The sequence below is a fragment of the Oryx dammah genome, unplaced genomic scaffold (genome assembly GCF_014754425.2).
Source record: "Oryx dammah isolate SB20612 unplaced genomic scaffold, SCBI_Odam_1.1 HiC_scaffold_20, whole genome shotgun sequence".
Classification (NCBI taxonomy): domain Eukaryota; kingdom Metazoa; phylum Chordata; class Mammalia; order Artiodactyla; family Bovidae; genus Oryx; species Oryx dammah.
In genome coordinates this window covers 55299048-55316122 of record NW_024070204.1, presented here as the reverse complement: position 1 = coordinate 55316122, position 17075 = coordinate 55299048, and positions in this window count along the sequence as shown.

Sequence of the window (17075 nt, the reverse complement as noted above, 5' to 3'; positions counted from 1 at the left end):
TCTTCCTCCAGGGGATTGCCCCCACACAAGGATCAAACCTGTGTCTACTGAATTGGCAGAGGGATTCTCTACCATTGAGTCACCTGGGAAACCCCCAGATAGGTGTATGCACATGGCAAAAGAAATCTAGTTATTCCATTAGGATTTGTGCATTTCACTATATATAATATACTTCAGTAAAAACGAAAAGCAAGAGCCTTGATTCTCATAGCCAGTATCCACCAAGATAAGCTATTCAGGGTTACTAAAGAGATTATAGTGAGACTTTATACAGTTTAAAATATTTCTTTAAGAACAATTGAACTCTTCATTCTATTCCATTGGTCTATGTGTCTGTTTTTATGCCAGTATCATGCTGTTTTGATTACTATAACTTTTGTAATATATCTCAAAATCAGGAATTTTGATGCCACTAGCTTTGCTCTTCTTTCTCAGTTTGTAGTTCTTTGTGGTCTGTATGAATTTTAGAATTGTTTCATTTACTTATTTTATTGAAGTATAATAGAATTATAGTAGTTTCAGGTATATGGCATAGTGATTTGATATTTCTATACATTAGAAAATAATGGTCACAGTAAGTCTAGGTACCATCTATCACCACATAAAGTTATTACTGACTATATTCTCTTGTGGCTCAGATGGTAACAAATCTGCCTGTAATGCAGGAGATCCAGGTTCAGCCCCTGGTTTGGGAAGATCCCTGGGAGAAGGGAATGGCAACCCACTCCAGTATTCTTTCCTGGAGAATTCCATAGACAGAGGAACCTGGTGGTCTACAGTCTACGGAATCACAAAGAGTCAGACACGACTGAGTGACTAACACAACAACAACAACACATTCCCTGTGCTGCATTACATTCAGGTGACTGTTTTATTACTGGAAGTTTGTACCTCTTATCTCCCTCACCTATTTCACTCATCTCCCCTATCCCTCCCCCAATTCCCTCTCCCCCACTGCCAGCCACCTCTTTGTTCTCTGCATCTATGAATCTGTTTCTAGCTTTGCTAATTTTTTTTTATTCTACCTATGTGATATATCATAGAGTATTTGGATTTCTCTAATCATCAGTCCTGGGTGTTCATTGGAAGGACTGATGCTGAAGCTGAAACTCCAATACTTTGGCCACCTGATGCAAAGAGTTGACTCATTGGAAAAGACCCTGATGCTGGGAGGGATTGGGGGTAGGAGGAAAAGGGGACGACAGAGGATGAGGTGGCTGGATGGCATCACCGACTCAATGGACATGAGTTTGGGTAAACTCCGGTAGTTGGTGATGGACAGGGAGGCCTGGCGGGCTGCAATTCATGGGGTCGCAAAGAGTCGGACATGACAGAGCAACTGAACTGAGCAAGTGAATCATTTCACTTATAATACCGTCTAGGTCAATCCATGTTGTCATAAATGGCAAGAATTCATTCTTTTTATGGCTTAGTAATATTCTGTTATGTGTGTATACACACACACGTATATGTATGTGTGTGTATTTTACATCTTCCTTATCCATTCATCATGAACACAGGTTTTTCTGTATCTTGGCTGTTGTAAACAATGCTGTAATGAACATAGGGCTGCATATATCTTTTTCAATTAGTGTTTTTGTTTTCTTCAGAAAATTATCCAGTAGTGGAATTGCTAGTTTATGTTTAATTTTTGAAAGCCTCTCCATACTGTATTCATAGTGACTGTACCAATTTACATTCCCACAAACAGTGTATAGTGCTTTTTTTTAATTGCCAACATTTGTTATTTAGAAAAATAATAAACAAGATCAACAAAACTATGAACTGATTTTCCAAAAGATAAAACTGACAAAACTTTAGCTAAACTAAGGAAAAGAGAGAGATGACTCAGAAGTAAAATAAGATGGATTTTAAGTGATACTACAACAACAACAAATTACAAGATACATCTATGAAAATTATATACCAATAAATTAGATAACCTAGAAGAAATCACTAAATTCCGCAAATACACAAACTACTCAGAAGTAATAATGAAAATAGAAAATCTGAGAAGAACAATAATCAAGTCAGCAATCAAAAATCCAACAAAGAAAAGCCCATTTCATAGGTCAATTTTACCAAATATTTAAAAGAATTAATACTGACCCTTCTCAAAAAAAAGAAAGACAAGTTAAGTTGCCCAGCCATATCCTCATATCCAACTCTTTGTGATTCCATGGACTGTAGCCTGCCATACTCCTCGGTCCATGGGATTTCCCAGGCAAGAGTACTGGAGCAGGTCACCATTTCCTTTTCCAGAGGATCTTCCTGACGCATTGTAGGCAGATGCTTTACCGTCTGAGCCACCAGGGAAGTCCTTCTCAAACTCTTACAAAACTGAAGACAAGATACTGCCAAACTCATTTTATTAGATCATCACTGACTTCATGTGAAAACCAGACAAGAACATTGCAAGAAAAGAAAATTGTAGGACAATAAATTCTTGGTGAAAATAAATGCAAAATTTCTCAACAAATAGTAGCAAACTGAATTTTAAGAGGCACATTAAGAGAATCATACACCATGACCAAGTAGATTTTTTTCCTGTGAATGCAAAGATCATCCACCATACACAAATTAATAACTATAAAAAAGCACATTAACAAATAAAGGAGAAAAATTATATTATTATCTCAATAGATGAGGGCTTCCCTGATAGCTCAGTTGGTAAAGAATCCGCCTGCAATGCAAGAGACCCCAGTTCAATTCCTGGGTCAGGAAGATCTGTTGGAGAAGGAATAGGCTACCCACTCCAGTATTCTTGGGCTTCTCTTGTGGATCAGCTGGTAAAGAATCCACCTGCAATACAGGAGACCTAGGTTTGATCCCTGGGTTGGGAAGATCCTCTAGAGAAGGGACAGGCTACCCACTCCAGTATTCTGGCCTGGAGAATTCCATGGACTGTATATTACCATCTCAATATATGAAGAAAAATTATTGATAAAATTCAGTCCTTTATGCCCTTCATGGTAAAAATTTTCAACACATTAGGTATAGAAGGAATGTACATCAATATAATAAGGCTATATATAACAAGTTCACAGGTAACATCATGCTCATGTTATGATGTTAAAAAATGAAAGCTTTTTCTCTAATATCATGAACAAAGCAAGGATAAACACTTTCAACAATTTTATTTACTATCATACAGGATGTCATATCTAGAGCAAAATGGCAAAGAAAAGAATAAAGATGTCCAAATTAAAGAAAAAGAAAATTATCTCTATTTGCAGACAACATTAAAAAATCAGTTGATTTCTCACACACAAAAAAAACTGTTTCCACCAATACAGTTTTAGTAAAGTTCCAAGATACAAAATCAACGTATAAAAATCAGCTGTATTTCTATATACTAATAACAAAATATCTGAAAGAAATCAAGAAAATTATCCATTTACAATGCCATCAAAAACCATAAAATACTTAGGAATAACTTTAACCAATTAGAGGAAAGATCTGTACAGTGAAAATTATAAAATATTACTGAAAGAAATTTAATAAGATAAATAAATGTAAAGGTATTCCATGATCCTGAATTGGAAGAATTGTTAAAATGTCCAAAAATGTCCAAAAAGCCCTCTCATAATTTCAAGGACATTTTTTACAAAAATAAAAATAAATTCTAAAATTTGCATGGAAAAACAAGAAATTGTGAATGCCTAGAGCAATTCTGAGCAACAATAGCACAGTTGGAGGCACCATATGTTCTGATTTCAAAACATGTTGCAAAGTTGTAATAATCAAAACTGTATTGTACTGGCACAGAAACAGACTAATAGACCAATAAACAGAATAGAAAACCTAGAAATACACTCATGCATATACAGAAAAACTAATCTTCAACAAAGACAGCAAGAATCACCTAGAATAAGCAATGAGAAAAGGATTGTCTCTTCAGGAAATGGTACTGTGAAACCTGGATAGTAGAGGAATGAAATGGGACATTTATTTTACATCACACACAAAAACCAACTAAAAATGGATAAACATAACACCTGAAATCATAAACTCCTAGGAGAAAATATAAAGTGAAAGCTGCTTGACATTGGTCTTGGCAATTCTTTTTTTTTTTTTTTGGTATGACTCTAAAAGCACAGACAACAAAAGAAAAAATAAGTAAGTATAACAAAATCAGACTAAAAAGTGTTGCACAGCAAAATAAATATTTACAGAATGTAATGTTGACTTATAGAATTGGAAAAATATACATAAACTGTGTACCTAATAAAATGTTAATATTCAGAATGATGGTACAGTGTTAAAAGAATCTGATTGCTAAAAAAAAAAAAAAAAAAAAAAAAGAATCTGATTGCTCATGCAGGAGACACATGAAATGTGGGCTTAAGCCCTGGGTCAGGAAGATCCCCTGGAGTAGGAAAATGCAACCCACACCAGTATTCTTGCCTGGGAAATCCCATGGACAGAGGGGCACAAGCTGGAATCAAGATTGCCAGAAGAAATATCAGTAACCTCAGATATGCAGATGACACCACCATTATGGCAGAGAGTGAATAAGAACTAAAAAGCTTCTTGATGAAAGTGAAAGAGGAGAGTGAAAAAGCTGGCTTAAAACTCAACATTCAGAAAATTAATATCATGGCATCCGTTTCCATCACTTCATAGCAAATAGATGGGGAAATCTGTTCTTTCAGTTCCTTTGGAAACACTGAAAGAGCTCAGTGTGGAAAAAAAAAAAAAAAAAAAAATTTTTTGTGAGCTCTGATACACAGAGCTTGAAACAGTGAGACTTTATTTTGGGGGGCTCCAAAAGCACTGCAGATGGTGACTGCAGCCATAAAATTAAAAGATACTTGCCCCTTGGAAGAAAAGCTATGACCAACTTAGACAGCATATTAAAAAGCAGAGACATTACTTTGCCAGCAAAGGTCCATCTAGTCAAAGCTGTGGTTTTTCCAGTGGTTATGTATGGATGTGAGAGTTGGACTATAAAGTAAGCTGAGTGCTGAAGAATTGATGCTTTTGTACTATGGTGTTGGAGAAGACTCTTGAGAGTCCTTTGGACTGCAACGAGATCAAACCAGTCAATATGAAAGGAAATCAGTCCTGAATATTCGTTGGAAGTACTGATGCTGAAGCTGAAACTCCAATACTTTGGCCACCTGATGTGAAGAACTGACTCCTTGGAAAAGAGCCTGATGCTGGGAAAGACTGAAGGCAGGAGGAGAAGGGGATGACAATGGATGAGATGGTTGGATGGCATCACCAACTTGACGGACAAAAGTTTGAGCAAGCTCAGGTAGTTGGTGATGGTCAGGGAGGCCTGGTGTGCTGCAGTACATGGAGGTACAAAGAGTTGGACATGACTGAGCAACTGAACTGAACTGGTCAAAGAGTACAATTTTTCATTTATAAGATTACAGATGACTAATTGTTTCATGCCCAGTACTAACTGTTGCTTCTTGTCCTGCATACAAGTTTCTCAGGCGACAGGTATGGTGGTCTGGTGTTCTCATCAATTTTAGAATTTTCCACAGTTTTTTTTGTGATCCATACATTCAAAGGCTTTGGCATAATCAAAAAAGCAGAAGTAGATATTTTTTCCTCGAATTCTTTTGCTTTTTCTGGATCCAGCGATTGTTGGCAATTTGATCTCTGGTTCCTCTGCCTTTTCCAATCCAGTTTGTACATCTGGAATTTCTTGGTTCATGTACTGCTGAAGCCTAGCTTGAAGGATTTTGAGCATAATCTTGCTAACATATGAAATGAGTGCAATTGTATGGTGGTTTGAACATTCTTTGGCATTGCGTTTCTTTGGAATTGGAATGAAAATTGACCTTTTCCAGGTGAGAAATGAACTATTATCTTATTGAGGAACCTCTGCATGTTACGAATCTGATTTTTGTTGTTGTCGCTGTTGTTGTTTTTTACTGCTTTTGAGACTCTCTTTTTTTGGTTTTCTAATTAAAATGTGTCTCATTGTGAATCATTTTATGTTGGTTCTTCTCAGAATTCATTGAACTTTTGGATATGTAGATCCACTTCTTTTATCACATCTGGGAAGTTTTCAGCCCTTATTTATTCAAGTATTCTTTCTGACCCTTTCTCTCATCTCCTTCTAAGACTCCCATTTTGCATATGTTCGTAAGCTTCATGTTGTCTAGCAGTTTTCTAAGGCTCTGTTCCTTTTTATTCAATCCTTTTACTTTCTTCTCCTCAGATTAAATAATTAAAATTAACTTATCTTTAATTTTTTGGATTTTTTTTTCTACTGCCTGCTCAACCTATGATTGAAAACCTGTAGCTAAATTTTTTATTTTAGTTACTGTACTTTTCAACTCCAGAATTAATTTCTGGTTCTTTTTTGTATTTCTACATTTTTGCTGATATTCTCTATCTGTTGAAACTTTTTTTTTCTGTCTTCCTTTAGTTCTTTCAAAAACTTTTAGTATAGTTCATTTAAAGTATTTCCCTGGTAAATCAAATGTCTGTTATTCTTTAGGGACAATTGCTGTTAATTTATCTTGTGAATGACCCTACTTTCTTGTTTCTCTATGTGATTTGCTTTGTAATTTTTATGAAAAATTGGAAATTTTTAATATTATAATGTGGTAAATCTGATAGCCAGATTTTTTCCTTTTCCTGGAGCTTTTTTTGTAATTTGTTATGTGTTATAGTTGTTTGTTTATTTAGTGACATTTTTTAAAGTTTGTTTTTGTTTTTTGTTTTTTAACCCTGGGGGAAGGAGGAAGGCAGGCAGGAAGGCTGGCTTACTTGGTCTTTGCAGAATGGTTTTCTGTTGGGGAATCTTTTATCATGTAGCCAAGTTATTTATTAATGTGATGTAGCACACATTTTCTCTCTTTGCTGAGTCTAGAAATCAGCCAGAGATAAAAGCTTGAGGTCTTCTCAGGTCTTTTCTGAGAATGTATCCTGCTCTGGAAATTCATTTGATTTTCTAAATCACCCCATGCAAGTGGATACTTTTCATTGACTTCAGTTCAGTTCAGTCGCTCAGTCGTGTCTGACTCTTTGCAACCCCATGAATCGCAGCACGCCAGGCCTCCCTGTCCATCACCATCTGCCGGAGTTCACTCAGACTCACGTCCATCGAGTCCATGATGCCACCAGCCATCTCATCCTGGGTCATCCCTTTATCCTCCTGCCCCCAATCTCTCCCAGCATCAGAGTCTTTTCCAATGAGTCAACTATTCGCATGAGGTGGCCAAAGTACTGGAGCTTCAGCTTTAGCATCATTCCTTCCAAAGAAAGCCCAGGGTTGATCTCCTTCAGAATGGACTGGTTGGATCTCCTTGCAGTCCAAGGGACTCTCAAGAGTCTTCTCCAACACCACAGTTCAAAAGCATCAATTCTTCGGTGCTCAGCCTTCTTCACAGTCCAACTCTCACATCCATACATGAGTACTGGAAAAACCATAGCCTTGACTAGACGGACCTTAGTTGGCAGAGCAATGTCTCTGCTTTTGAATATGCTATCTAGATTGGTCATAACTTTTCTTCCAAGGAGTAAGCATCTTTTAATTTTGTGGCTGCAATCACCATCTGCAGTGACTTTGGAGCACAAAAAACTAAAGTCTGACACTGTTTCCACTGTTTCCCCATCTATTTGCCATGAAGTGATGGGACCGGATGCCATGATATACCCCGAAATCTCCCCAGCTTTCTTTTCCAGGATTTCAGCATGCCTATGGTTTGCCTCAAAAGACCAAAACAGACAAACATATTCTCAGAGAATAAAGTTTGCTCTGCCCTCTAAGCAACCTGGGACCAAGGTTTTTACCCTCGGAATGGAGGCTGATGTCTCTCGGGCCACTGCCTTGCCAGTGAGGGGAAGAACAAAGTGACTAAAAATAATGTAAAGGTTTCCTATGTTTTTTAAGTTACCCTTTTCTTGACTCAGCTTTTGTTGATTGCTATAAACCTTTATTTTTCATAGTTTGGATAAACTTTGTTCTGTTTTTGTTTCATTACTTAGAGTTTCTATGGAGTTAAGAACACTTGGAACTACCTAATCTGCTATTTTCACTAATATTATTCTTTCAATTCAAAAATTTTTCATCCACATAGTTATTTAATTATTTGTTATTTAATATTTTAGTTAGAGTTTTTTCCTGCTGTCTAGTAATTTTGAGTTATCTATTCATATTTAAAAGTGGGAAAATAAAAAGCTGATTGGAAACACTGTCATATAGGTAGGGCTTGTTATACAAAGACTTCAACATTGCAGTTTTATCTATTTGGATCATTAAACTAGGGACCTTCTGATGTATCTTTAGTTATTTCATCTTTGATTGACCTGTTCTCAAGAATATTTTCCGGTCATCTCTGAGGGTAGGCTTGGTTATTGTCATTTTGAGAGACATGTAAAAGAAAACTGTGGAAGTATTTCAACATTGAGTAAGTAAATGTTTACTTTATCTTCTTGTACCTGGAATGAACTTCTCATTACAGAACCTTCTCTGTTTTCTCTGTGGGGATTTGAGTGCTTTACTTATCTAGCTTCTGGGAGTCATTAGACAGGCCTCCAGATGTTAGCCCATCTTTACCCTCAGTTTTAGAAGTATGAGGTGAATCATTTGGAAGTTCCCCACTGCTAGCTAAAGACTCAGATTTCTGATGTCTGCTGTCAGTTACTAGCATTCATCTGCTTTCCCCCTAAGAGTTTTGCTGGGGTTTCTTTTCTCATTTTATCTGTTCTTATAGACTTATTTCTTTGAAATTGCTGTCTTATAATTACTATTATTTTAATGGAATTTCTTGGTGCAGAAGAGGTGGATGTGTTTTTAAATCTATTTGAGGGATTTCTCATTAACCCCCTTTTCTCCATTGAATTTAAGAACCTGTTTCTAGGATTTAAGCTATGAAAATTTAGAGAGAATTCTTAAGATAAATGGTGGAAATAAATATGACCAAATACCCAGAGGAATTTGTCTTATTAATAGTCTTGCTAGATATATTGAATATCATTGTGCAATTTAAGTTTAAATAGTGTTTTAATTCATTAATAATCTTTTTATTAATATACTTTATTAGAGATTAAAGATTAGATCAGGTCCTAAGTACAGAAGGTATTTGACTTAGCCTTTAAAGACACCCAAAGGGAAGGATAATGTCAGACGTCTCATTGAATGGACATTCTCCAACTACATTTTGTCAAGTGACTCCATTTTTATTTCCTATCATATTGATAATGGACTGAATCTTTAGTTTTCTTTCATTCACTAATCCATTGTTTTATATAAATCTATCAATAAATCTAGCTTATAGGAAAAAAATTAAAGGTAATGAACTATTTGATTGCTGGGTTTTATCATTACTGAACTCTATAAAATTACATGAAGTCCTCTTCTATTGTATGGTCAAAATTGCAAGGTTATTTTCTTTCATGATTACTCTTATAGTACTTTTTAAAAATCCTTTTAAAGATAGGCAGTTTATTCATGACTTCCTCTAAGAAACTATTTTTCCTTCTTAAACTTCAGTTTCTTTAAATAAATGTATCTGAAAGATCAAAATTTGGATGACTCACTAAATCAAAAAGTAATTGATTGCTGAAGTTGTTACTCTTGGTGACAAGTAAATCAATAGAAATAAATGTGTGGTATCAAAGTAAACAAAAAGTAAAACATTAAAAAAAAAAAGCAAAACCAAGATCAAAGGAATATATAGGCTATACAAATGTTGTAAATAAATGAATATCCCAACCTTAACCAGAAATTATGCTTACATTAAAACTGGAGTTACAATGTAAGGAGGTAGAGGAAGAATGATTTAAATGGGTGATTATTTGTGTCTCATAGTGAACCAGAGAAATCTTAGGAACTTAGGGAAGACTTTTCAATGTCAATTCTTAGAGCTTCTTAGAAATAATCTCAATGATGCCTCCTCTGTGCTCAATTCAGAACTCAGCTTTTTTTTTTTTTAAGTTTATTATTATTGTTTTTTAAATTTTATTTTTTTATTTTACAATACTGTATTGGTCTTCCATTTGTCCAAGATCTTCTTCAGTCATGATGCTACAGTTCAGTTTGCTTTCCATTTCCTTAGTCTTCAGTTTTGTTTTGATGAAAATGATAACGAAGATCTTAAAAATAAATGTATTTTAAGAGCCAGGCCCTTCGAGATGGAAAAGTTGAAGTCTGATAGTGGAGACCTGATAAGATGTGATTTTCTGCTCTTGATCCAATTCCAAGTCTGAATTGCAAAGCTGATATGATGAGCTTAAGAACCATTCAGGTTAGCATCAATATCTAAGTGATAAAATATTGAGAGGAGGTAGAAAGAGAGAGGTTTAGATATGAAAACACTGGCAGTGATCAACTCTGAATCACAGCCATTTGAAGGAAATGTCAGAATCAGGTTTTCTGGAAGTACCATCTAAGATAATAAAGGGTCAGCTAGCACCTCAGAAGGGATCAGCTTCTTCATTTTATTTCCTTATTTAAGGTCAGGAGTTTGACATTCAGTCACTAAGTCCTGTCTGACTCTGTGAACTCATAAACTGCAGCTTGTCAGGCTTCCATATCTCTCAGAGTTTGCTCAGACTCAATGTTCATTGAGTCAGTGATGCCATCCAACCATCTTATCCTCTGTTGCCCACTTCTCCTCTTGCCCTAGATCTTTCCCAGCATCAGGGTCTTTAGCACATAAGAAATCAGGCCATCATTTTCATATACCAGCAAAGAGTTCTCATAATTGAGCTGAGAGAGTTTTGACACAAAAGATTTATTGTCTCTGACCCTCCTTATTTTCTGTATAGTATTAATCTCTACCATTTTTATTTTGCAAACTTTCCAATTCAGATATAACTAAAACACAATTAAAATTTATCTTTAATATTATGATCAGGATGTTGACAGGATACATCAGGAATAGCTTTAACTCTATGTGTACCTCTATACAGGACTCTGAATGCAAGTGTATGTGCTTAGGATATAGTCAAGGGGCTGAGCACTTAGGCTCAAAAGTCAGACAGCTGTGGCTTAATTTGCATTTCATAATACTTATTAAGGGGCTTCCCTTGTAGCTCAATGGTAAAGAATCCACTTGTCAATGCAGGAGACTTGAGTTTGATACTTGGGTCTGGAAGATCTCCTGGAAAAGGAAATGGAAACCCACTCCAGTCTTCCTGCCTGGGAAATCCCAAGGACAGAGGAGCTTGATGGGCTACAGTCCATGGAGTTGCAAAAGAGTCAGACATGACTTAGTGACTAAACAACAACAAAAACACTTACTCAACATGTGAGCTTACCAGAGCTAATTTTCTCCATATTACAAATTCCCAATTTGTCAAATCTAAAAACACTTCAAAAATTGTAGTGAGGTAGTAAAGTAGAAAATGACATTTTCTTAGTTAATACATGTGAACAGTTTTTCAACATAATATACCACAAATGCCCTGGTATTGCTAAGCTCTTCCTGGCATTATTGATACAGTAATATTAATACTATTATTATTACTTATTTTGCTATTGTTACTATTTTATGATAAAATGAATAGGATAGAGCTGCCTCAGTAAGAATTCACATTTAAAAAAAATCCACTCCAAACATGGAGTTAAACAGAGGTCTCCTGAAGGTATATTGAAAGAGGAAACTGTAATTACATAGTGAGTGAGTTATGGTCACTCAGTCATGTCCAACTCTTCATGACCCCATGAAATGTAGCCTGCCAGGCTCCTCTGTCCATGCAATTGTCCAGGCAAGAATACTGGAGTGGGTTGCCATTTCCTTCTCCAAGTACTCACATAAATGCCTACTCATTCTCTTTACTCATCTATCATGCCAAAGTCCTTATGAATCCACAAAAGTTTCTCTTCTCTCACTCCTTGTCCCAAAACATTCTATACAACTTAGCTACTATTTTCTTTTTTTATTTTTCCTTCTCGCTAACTGCTTCATCAATACCTTGTTAAGGATTTTCACATATTTATGAAATAATTGGTCTGTCATTTTCTTTAATGTCCTTATCAATATTTAACACAAAGCTTATGCTGTCTCCATAAAAAAGTTGTTGATTATTTATACTTTATTATCTTGAAGAGTTTGTTTTAAACTGATTTCTTGCTGTAATGGAGAAGGCAATGGAACCCCACTCCAGTACTCTTGCCTGGAAAATCCCATGGACAGAGGAGCCTGGTAGGCTGCAGTCCATGGGGTCGTAAAGAGTCGGACACGAATGAGTGCCTTCACTTTCACTTTTCACTTTCATACATTGGAGAAAGAAATGGCAACCCACTCCAGTGTTCTTGCCTGGAGAATCCCAGGGACGGGGGAGCCTGGTGGGCTGCCGTCTATGGGGTCTCACAGAGTCGGATATGACTGAAGTGACTTAGCAGCAGCAGCAACAGCTTGCTGTAATACCTTTCAATGGAAAACTTCTGGGCTACTCTTCTTACATAGCAAGTCTTTTATTATATATTTAATATTTTAAAATAACAATAATTTTCATTTAATTCAGCACTGTCTTTCTTGTTGGGTTGTGTGTAGGTTTGCAGGAATTTATCCATTTTATCAAATTTTTAAAGTTTTGTCATAAAGTTATTAATTATCTTTCTTGGTCTTTTAATGTTGGCATTTTCTGTAGTAATGTACTTTTTTTCATCTTTTGTATGTGTTATTAATGAGCATCTTTCATGGGTTGTGTAGCTTGTTGTTGCTTTTTTTTAATCCATTACAAGCTCAATATCTTGATGAAATTAGTTAATTTACATTTAATTGCATAAAATATATTTTAGAAAGATTAGAAGGGCAGGATTTCATACTAGAATTCTAAAGAATGAAGACATATTTTAGGCATAATTAATTCTTTTTGGAGAAAGTAAAATGCACTAGTTAAGATGGGTTAATTCCACTAGAATGTAACAGAGGCAATCTAAAAGAAAAATATTGGAAAAGATGTATCTGTTATTTTCCTTCAAACATTTCTTTTACAAATTATAGCACAAAGAAAAACTAAGCTCCATGGCTATCAGGAATGACATTCCTCCTCACTTTAAAATACTTTTTCTTTGTTTTCACGGATGTTCAGCATGGTCTTCAAGGTAGCGTTTGCCTTTGGAACACTGGAAGTCCAATTATTTTAAACTAAGATGCGTTACTTATTGAAAACAGTAGTATCTTGTTTGGGTTAGGACAACAGAGCTTTCATGCATGGTCCTGTTAATTCATGAATCCCTGACTCTTTCCATAGCCAAAAACTTAGCTATAAACTTCAGAAATCCACTTACTAATCACCTTGTATTACCATTTTTTTCACCTTCTTCCTCCCTTCCACTCCACAATAGACACAAACAGATGCATACACAGCCATATGATGGCTTTCCCCCCAATATCTGAATGCAAGCATTCTTTGATACTCAGAGGAAGGATCTGTGGCTACAGTTGACACTTTTCTTGTTGCTTTGCCACATTAAAAACTTACACTTGAGCTTCTTGGCTCTTTTCAGTGTTTTAGTGGCCTCATGGTAGTTAATAAGCCCATCTTTTTCAAATGGAGGATAATTGCTTTCCCGTGTTGTTGCGTTAGTTCCCGCTGTACAATAATGTGAATCAGCTATAAGTAAACATATATTCCTTCCCTCTTGATCCTTCCCCCCACCTCCCCATCCCAATTGCCTAGGCCATCACAAAGCACTGAGCTGAGTTCTCTGAGCTCTGTTGCATGTTCCCACTAGCTCTCTGTGTTATGCATGGTCGTGTGCACATGTCAATGATACTCTCTAAATTTGTCTCACCCTCTCCTTCCCCTGCTGTGTCCACAAGTCCATTCTCTATGTCTGTGCCTCTGTTCCTGCCCTGCAAATAGGTTGAGCAGTATCATTTTTCTCGGAGAAGGCAATGGCACTCTACTCCAGTACTCTTGCCTGGAAAATCCCATGGACAGAGGAGCCTGGTAGGCTGCAGTCCATGGGGTCGCTACTAGTTGGACACCACTGAGCGACTTCACTTTCACTTTTCACTTTCATGCATTGGAGAAGGAAATGGCGACCCACTCCAGTGTTCTTGCCTGGAGAATCCCAGGGATGGGAGAGCATGGTGGGCTGCCTTCTATGGGGTCGCACAGAGTCGGACACGACTGAAGCGACTTAGCAGCAGCAGCAGCAGTATCATTTTTCTAGATTCCATATATTTGTGTTAATATACAATATTAATTTTTCTCTTTCTCAACAAGCCCATTTATAGAAAACCATCAGTACTCCTGATATTTGCTCTTAAACTCCAAATTATTATTTTATGATAGATTTTTCAAGTCCCTGAAAATTCAAAGTAGAGCCCTAAGTAAAGCTCTAGGCAATCTTCCAGAATGTAAAGTAATTCTACCTTATGTAATAAAATATCACTTATCCTAAAGCTATATATTTTTCATTACATTTTGCATGATTTTTTTCCTTTGATGTTCTTGTTATGAGTATGACAATTCACTGACTATAATATTTGGAAGTGAGAAATTTATACTGTTAAAGCTTTTCTTTGAAATGTGTAACCAAACTCTTTTTTTTTTTTTTCTTTTTAGAACCAGAATGCTAGCGGGGCTTTCATAACCTGTTAGCATTGTTCACCTTTAGAACTATTATATCATTCCCATTCAGTCTATAGGCAGCATTTCATGCTTTATAATAAGATATATTAAATTGCCTGTCTGGAATTTACAAGAGAAACAGCATGAGCTTTGCTTGTCTCTTTTTCTCTATCAGAAGCAACAACATTTCAGCATCTCTATTTTTTGCCTAAAATATATAACGAAAATGAAAATCCATTGTTATTCTGCCACAGTGCTTCAACATTAAATAATTTTAATATATAGCATGTATTATTTTAGACTTTGAACAAATTTAGTTTCTCACAGAGCTAGAACAAATAATTTCACAATTTGTATGGAAATTTAAAAATGAATTTGAATTTCTACTCCAAGATAACATTTAGCTACAATGTGATTGATTGTTCTTTTGAATAAGAACAAAACTGGTCATCTGTGCTCTGATCTATTTTATATTTGAAAATTCCCAAGACAGGTAAAACTTAATGGATTTTTATTTTATGTTCACTAAAAGCATATTCTTATTGAAGTACCTCTTGTTCCCTTATGTTGTTGTTGTTTAATTGCTAAGTCATGTCCAACTCTTTTTGGACCCCATGGACTGTAGCCCACCAGACTCCCCTGTCCATAAGATTTCCCAGGCAAGAGTACTGGAGTGGGTTGCCATTTCCTCCTCCAGGGGATCTTCCTGACCTTGGGCTTGAAGCTGTGTCTTCTGTGCTACAGGCTGATTCTTTACCACTGAGCCAGCTGGGAAGCCCCAATCCTTTATAGCCTCCTTTTTTTTTTTTTTTTTGTTGCTCTTCACTATGCTCAGTCAAGGGATCTATTATTTAGCCAGGGATCTATGATTGTTAACCTTGAACTTAATCAAAGAAAGACTGGAATCTTTACAGGGGAAGGATTTTGACCAGAGGAAATTGGGGACTTGGAGTAGTATCCCCACCACCAAAAGTGAGAACTGAACCTCTTGGTGGAGTCCTAGGAGGATTGAAGTCATTATTACTGATCAGTTTTCCAACAGTCATTGCTCCCAAATTTCCCCTTGCTACAGAACTACGATGGTTTTAGAAATCAAATGTGTTTAACCATAGAAGAGTCATGATTTAGTTTGTTCAGTTTAAGCTAATTTCATTTTAATGTCTACATTTCTCAATTTCATTTGCAGAAAAAGTTCTGAATAACAATTACTCACAGAGACACATTTTTTCCCCCCTAGTGGCTTCCCAGCCTGCATTGCAGTGTTCCCAGCAGTCTTGACTCTCTGATCCTGGCTTTGTAATCACTGGATCACACCTCAGGTGAGTCTTCCTAAATTCTGCAGGTGACTAGTATTGTCTTACACCCCAAGTTTCTTAATGGTGGCCGCATCACAGACTTGGTGTGTAAACTGAGCTAAGTATCTCTAGGAATCGTATATGGCCCAGCTTAGAACTCACTGCTTTAGTCTTTGCAATGATTTTATAAATATTTAATTCTTGTAGCAAATTCTCTTCTGCTTAAAATACCTAGAGAGGCTTTTGTTTCCTAGAGTGAACTCAACTGAAACAGCTATTCACTTGTTTTGCCTGTATGGTTGACCTTGTGACGCAGTAATTGACAAGGTTGTTGTAAGTTTGTTGGATCCTTCTGGTAAAGTTTGTTTTATGATTAAAGATATAAGGATAAAAAGTAGTTGGGCTGTCCTGCTCCTTTATGTCCTTTTCCTTCTCCTCCTCCTTTGATCTTTGTTATGAGTTTCTGTGTTACCACAGCTATCTTGCAACCATGTGGTTAGTACCTGAATGAGAACCAAAGGCTGTTATGTTAAGAATAATAGAGAAGAATGGGAAGAGCCTAGGTCCTTGGTAATATCAATCAGTCCATTCTAAAGGAGATCAGTCCTGGGTGTTCTTTGGAAGGAATGATGCTAAAGCTGAAACTCCAGTACTTTGGCCACCTCATGCGAAGAGTTGACTCACTGGGAAAGACTCTGATGCTGGGCGGGATTGGAGGCAGGAGGAAAAGGGGATGACAGAGGATGAGATGGCTGGATGGCATCACCAACTCAATGGACGTGAGTTAGAGTGAACTCCAGGAATTGGTGATGGACAGGGAGGCCTGGCGTGCTGCAATTCATGGGGTCGCAAAGAGTCGGACATGACTGAGTGAACTGAACAGAACTTCATAGTATCACTAGGCTGCTGAAGATCTGGACTGACTACTGGACTCAGATATTGTTAACTTTTCTGTTGCATGCTAGAAAAAGAATTTCTAATTAATAAGATTGAATTACTACTGGATTTCTCAATGTGACATATCAAAAGTAAAGGAAGTCTGAAATTTTCTAATGAGGCTGCTTCTGTCAGTTGCCGACCCTCACACTTTACTTTCCAAGAGGTTCTAGCTAAATTTACAGAGCCAGGATTAGGGTCTCTGTACTTGAGGACTTATCTTAGAATTTTAGAATTTCCTTCTCACTTCTAGAGTAGGAGGAAGATGCCAAGGAAACAGTATCCCCTGAGAGTACTCCCCCAACCAGTGAGTCTCAGAAGTTGCTGTATAAATATACTGTC